The sequence below is a fragment of the Fukomys damarensis genome, unplaced genomic scaffold (genome assembly GCF_012274545.1).
Source record: "Fukomys damarensis isolate Sample0158 unplaced genomic scaffold, DMR_v1.0_HiC HiC_scaffold_19, whole genome shotgun sequence".
Classification (NCBI taxonomy): Eukaryota; Metazoa; Chordata; class Mammalia; order Rodentia; family Bathyergidae; genus Fukomys; species Fukomys damarensis.
In genome coordinates this window covers 68,086,386-68,092,242 of record NW_022900931.1, presented here as the reverse complement: position 1 = coordinate 68,092,242, position 5,857 = coordinate 68,086,386, and the positions used below count along the sequence as shown (strand labels likewise).

Sequence of the window (5,857 nt, the reverse complement as noted above, 5' to 3'; positions counted from 1 at the left end):
TGCAGAGAAGCCTTGTGTGCAGATATGTTTGTGCATGCATGCACACAGTCACACTTACGATTACCACCTTGGGGTCATGATCCCACCCTAGGCCTCAACTCAGAATCTTCTTTCCCTGAGAATTCCACTTGGGAAGATCTTGGTACACACGGGACAATGATAGCTTTATCAGACATAAACCTTCAAAGGAACACACAGCCCCACATGCTCTCTTCTCATACCAGTGACCTTCCATCCCAACGCAAGCACAGTACACCATTCATTTCCTGAGGTGGGCACCACACAGCACAGAACTGCGCCAAATCCCCCACCCCATAAATCTGACCAAAAAAATCACACACATTCAAGTTACATGTCATCACGCGGAGACATACCAAGTCCACTTTACATAAAACTACTCAGTCAACACAAAAATCCCACTCAGACAATCATGTATGGACACACTAACTACACCCTACCCTGAGCTACATACAAACTTCCATTCAATTTAAATATACCACACTGAGCCAGGGATTTAGTTCAGTGATGCTGTCGCCTGCCTTGCAAACGCAAGGACTCAAGTTCGATCCCCAGTACCAAAAAATACACATTCAAGGGGGAGAAACCCTGAAACACACACATACACACACACACACACACACACACACACACACACACACTTATGATTTCCACACAGTATCAGTGGGCCCTGTCTTGTATCTCTTCCTAAATCACACTGGCACCTAGATTTCACTACTGTAGTCATGAATTGATATCTCCCCAATCACAGGAAGATTTAACAAACACAAATTTGCGGAAAGAAACAGGAATATCCTCAGCACAGAAGCCTCCTTCACAGTACAAGAAACTGCAGAGAAAATGGCTTTGAGAAAGTCTCCCAGCACAGCACCCTGGCATTCTCTACCTGGCCACCGCTGGGTCGCCACGGTTAGATCATGGCCTCTCCTTGACTGATTTCACTTTTTGCTTTGCCACCTGTCCGCTGTCCGCTTTCCTTGCCTCAGTGCACTCTGAGCGCTTGCTGGCTCTCAGCTCTGAGCTGGAGTCTGAAGGCCTCCCCGGGGTCGCCACCCATCCTCGATTCTCCAGAGCAGAACATGCCTGAGCCTCTGCCCTCTGACAACTGGGCCCCAGCCATCCCTTTTCCATGGGGTGACCCTGCTGGGCTCAGAGACGCCCCTGCCGTCCCTCAGCCCCTGGGGCTCACCCCCACATGTGATGCTTTGTTCTTGTTTCTGTGTTTTTATTCTGAATATTTTTCTTCCCCACTAAGATTATGCTTAGGAAAAACAAGTTTTGTCTGTTGCCTGCTGTTTCTTCACACCTTCATGTACTTCACCCTCTCCTCTGTTTTCCAGTTTGTGCAGAAATTAACCAATTTAAAAGGGTTTCAAAGAGGCTGTGTGGGGTTGGTTGCTGTTTTCCGAGATTATCCTGTTTTATTGTGAAGTGGCAGCTCTCTCCCTCAGAGCTGTCAGGTGGAGGCCAGGAGCTGAGAGGAGGGGAGAGGAGCCAGCGGCTGGGGCGGGCAGGACCGGCCGGGAGAGGCAGGCCGAGCTTGAGCACAGGGTGTCGGGGTGTCGGGCGCTGAGGGCTGGGGTCAGTGCTGCTGTAGCTGTTGGGGAGGGACAAGCAGTGCCCGCAGCCCAAGGCCCCAGTGTCCCGGGAGAGGGCAGGGAAGCCAGGCCCAGGCCAGAACTGCCTGTGAGGCCTGGCGGGAGAAACTGGGTTTGTCCATCTATTTCGCTTTTAGTGCCAAGGGGAGTGCTGGGAAAACCCAGCGGTTAGAACCAAATGTTTGCTATTTCCTTTTCCTTTTCTCTGGTTGTTTTAATTGTTCGGTGGGGGTTTTGACAAATTTAAGACCCTGGAGTGGCAGCTGCCTTTCTAATTTCCTGCTGCTTTTTGTGAATAATTTTTAAAAAAGGAAGTACATTCAAACCTGCTGAGCTTTTTATTGATAAAACGCTGTGTTTAACATTAGGGGTGTTGTATGGGTTTTTGCCTTTTCTAGTAGAAAACAATATAAAATGCTTTCACAATGTGAAGAGGAAAAAAATGGCCACTGTGACCAAACATGGTCTGTTCTGCAGCAACTGGAGTCAGCTCAGTTGAGATTCAGCTGTAGAAATGTTTTTCCTTGGCTCTGTCTGAGCTTTCCTTTCTTTCCTGTTTTGATTTGCAAAAGAAAATGTCCTTTTTATGTGACCTTGTATTGTACTGTGGAGAAAATTATGGATTTTACTTTAATGGTTTAAAAGAAAATGTAAGAACAGCTTTTGCCACTTTTTCCAATCACATAGTTTATGTAGTGGATTAAAAAGGAAAAAAATCATTACAAATTTGGAGCACGTTGGTGTTTCAGAGAACTTGCCTTCCTTTTTTATGTTTTTCCTTTTGTTCCAAGTCTAAATTTAATTGCACAGATGCAGGGACAAAAAGTCATTTTTTTTATCTGCCAAGTGTGATGCCTTCTTTAGTTTATTTGTTATTAAACTGTTTGAGAACGAAGAAGGAGAAGGCAGGAAAGAAGTCAATACGCCTGCTGGGTACCCTCCCGGGTGACCAGGGAACAGCAATACTGTGCTTCGTGGGTCTGTCCCATCTGCCCACCCTCAGCCTCACTGCCCAAGTGCCTGGCGCGGCTCTTCCCAGCCCCCTGAGCCCAGAGAATGGTGCCTACTCCACCAGGACATGGCATACCCACACCAGAGCATCATCTGTTGCTACAGGCAGGTACTTGGCTCTCCTTACTCCCCCAGTCGTATGCACTCCTTTGCCTCGCCCAGCTAAGCCCAGCCCATCCCACTGGCCCCTCTAACCCCATCCACTAACGTGACTGAGACTCTCCAGAAGGTCCCATCCAGAACTCCAAATTCGGGCCGACTCCTCTCTGCTTACTTAACATCTGGTGCTGAAGCCCGCCAGGATGTGTCTATCTGTCCTGTGGTGTCTCTGAGCCCCAAGGACCGGGCTCTGACAGCAGGGACCAGCCAGGCCCCCCCGTGACCTCAGTGCTTTTAACATTGGCTTTTGTTTCAAACATGACTTAGAGACAGATATTTCTGTCAGATAAGTAGTGACCACACACAGAAATAGTCCTCTGATTTAAGACTTCAGAGTATCCATGTGGTTGTTGAAAAATTAAGGACCCATTTCCATATTGGTGGACTTCAAGCTGTTGTCAACCGTTTTGCCAAGACTAGCAGGTCTGTAATTGGTGGCCTTTTACCCCTTACAAACATCTTGGATTTTTCAAAAAAAGTTTTTGCAAATTCCCTTGGATTATCATTAGCTTGACGTTTTCGTTGCTCTTGTGAATGAAATTTGATTTTTTATGGCATGTCTATTTGTTTATTGCTCCATTCACCTAAGTTATTGGTCTTTGTGGTTCATCTTTCATCTCTATAGAAGGCAAAATGCACCTTATGCACCTTGTGTAGGGACAGATTTATTTCTGTTAAAATGGAATTGCTAAATCAAAGCCAAAGCGCATTTTAATTCTGGGAAATTCTACAACTTGGTAGGAATGAGCTTTATTAGCAGGCAGCGATAATGCACAAGAGAAGCATTTTTTTTGTCTTTCTGACCAATTGTGGGTAGCTTTTCAAATGTATTCCCATCTCATAGCCAAAAGTTCTCTCATTATGATTTAATTTACATTTCCACATTTTCTAGAGATTCTGATCATCTGTCTATCTCACAATTTGTGTTTATTCTTCTGCGAAATTCCTGCACATAAACTTTAACAGTGTTTTCTATTGGGACCTTTGATTTCCTTTACTGACTTTTAGGAGCATTTTGCGTGTCATGGATATTCATACTTTATGTAATCCTTTCCTTGCCTATCAGTGGAAAATATCTTTGAATATCCTTGAAACGGACAACAGAATTTGGGCCTCAGGACAGCAAGAGAATGAAGACACCACACCTGCCTCGCTGCCTCACAGTGGCGGTGGAAGTGAATTTGGGGCCTTGGGACTCATCCATTTCTTTGCAATACACTGATCTGATCTACGACGGCAGGGTGGCTACATCTGCTCCCCAGTGTGTCGACACCACCGAGGTCCCTTCGGGTGCTTGTACTTGGGCATCGCCCACCGACTCCTCCCTTCTGCTTTCCACCCTACTGACCCGGCCTTCTCAGCCATTCCCGTCAAGGAGCCCTGTGGGTCCTTCTCTCCTCCTGGGCTATTCACTCCTTGCAGACCCTGCCTACATTAGTTTGTTTGCTTGGCTGTTCCTGTCTCTAGATCCACCTGAACCCTTCAGTGCAAAGTGACTGTAGAGACCAACTCGTAAAATCAAGACTCCAGGTCAGGCTGAACACCACCAAAGTTAGACGGAGACAAGGCAGACGTTTGTGAAATCCTTTGTTTTCTAAATCTGTTCACTGGTGCATGTTCTCAATACATAATACCGCAAGACTTTGGTATATGTGCTGCAGAAGCAAGCACAATACCGCAACACTTTGGTGGGTGAGCATAATTTGGTCCAGAAACTTGCTTGTAATCCAAAGCACTTGTATATCAAAGCAAATTTCTCCATAAGAAATAATGGAAACTCAGATGATTCATTCCACAACCCAAAAATATTCATATAAAAATGACTACAGCACTGTATTATAATACAAAATAATAAAGAAAATGCAAAATATATTTAAAAAGAAACGAATTAACCTGCCCTTACCTTTAAAAACCTTTGTGGCTAGTGTGAGGGAAACAAGAGCGAGGAGGCTAATGTGCAGGACAACTGTCACTGTCACTCATGGAATCACCACTCTGTTTTGTTTATTTATGTATTTACTTATTGGTACCGGGAATCAAACTTGGGCCCTTGCGCTTGAGAGGCAGGTGGCGGAACCACGGAGCTAAATCCCCGGCCTTCATTGCTCTTCTGCCTCCTTTGGGAAGTTTGCAGAGTGTGACATTACACCATCACCACACAGATTCGTGGCTCCCAGCGCTTCAGCCTTGTTTGCGGTGCTTTTCTGTAAGATTTGGCACCGACTCCTGCGTTCTACACTTCTCCCTAATCTCGATGGAGTGAGGGATTCCTCCCCGTCTTTCTCTTCCCTCCTCTGCAGATGGGCCTCCTCCCAGACCTCTGGCTGCTGGGTGCCGAGCTCCACAACCCCATGGCCAGACGGGGTAGGGAGAAAAGAACCTCAGCTCAGGTGTGGCCGTGTGACGTGACACCACACGCTACTTGTACTGTGAGACATCGCTCTTTTATCAAGTTAAAGTTTGTTAGAGAGATTTGCTCATCTTGCAGAGCAGTCGCTGGACCACTTACCCACGACCCAGGGCTGTGCTGTAATTGCATTCATCTTGGGACCTCTCACATGTGCCTACTCCTTCTTAATCATTTTCCCTCCCTTCCGTGTGCCCCGGCCCCAGACCCTCTTCCATCCCCAGAGCCTGCCCCCCTGTTTCCTGTCACCTCTCTTCTATTTTTATATTTTGTGTTTCTCATGAGAGAAACCATGTGACATTTAGCCTTCTGTGTCTGATTTATTTTACTTAGCATTTGTGGGAAGTTTTTGGTTCAAGGCCCAAAGTTCACGTCAACTTTGGCCACGACTCTCAATGAGGAAATGTCGCCTCTCAGGATGAGAAAGCCTCTGGAACCACAGGAGCGACTGTGCAGAGTGACAGAGCACAGGGCAGACAAGCAAACCCACCAAGTTTTGTCAGCCCTCAGCCTGTACGTGCATTGAGACATCACATCAGGTCCCAGCACAGACACGGGGCAGCTGGAAGAGGAGAGTGACCTCGGAGAGGAGTCGACCCATTCCCGCCAAAGACAATGTCTCTGGAATTTCTAAGGTAGACTTTTTTTTTTTTTTTTTTTTTTT

General features: G+C 46.5%; 1 long non-coding RNA gene across 1 annotated transcript in view; it reads left to right on the top strand.

Annotated features, from left to right (window-relative positions):
• Positions 1-5,546: 5,546 nt before the first annotated feature.
• The window catches only part of LOC117286923, a 1,680-nt gene continuing 1,369 nt past the window's right edge, over positions 5,547-5,857 (top strand). The window contains exon 1 of the long non-coding RNA XR_004518070.1: positions 5,547-5,828. This is a non-coding gene — a long non-coding RNA (uncharacterized LOC117286923). The remainder of the gene's footprint in view (positions 5,829-5,857) is intronic.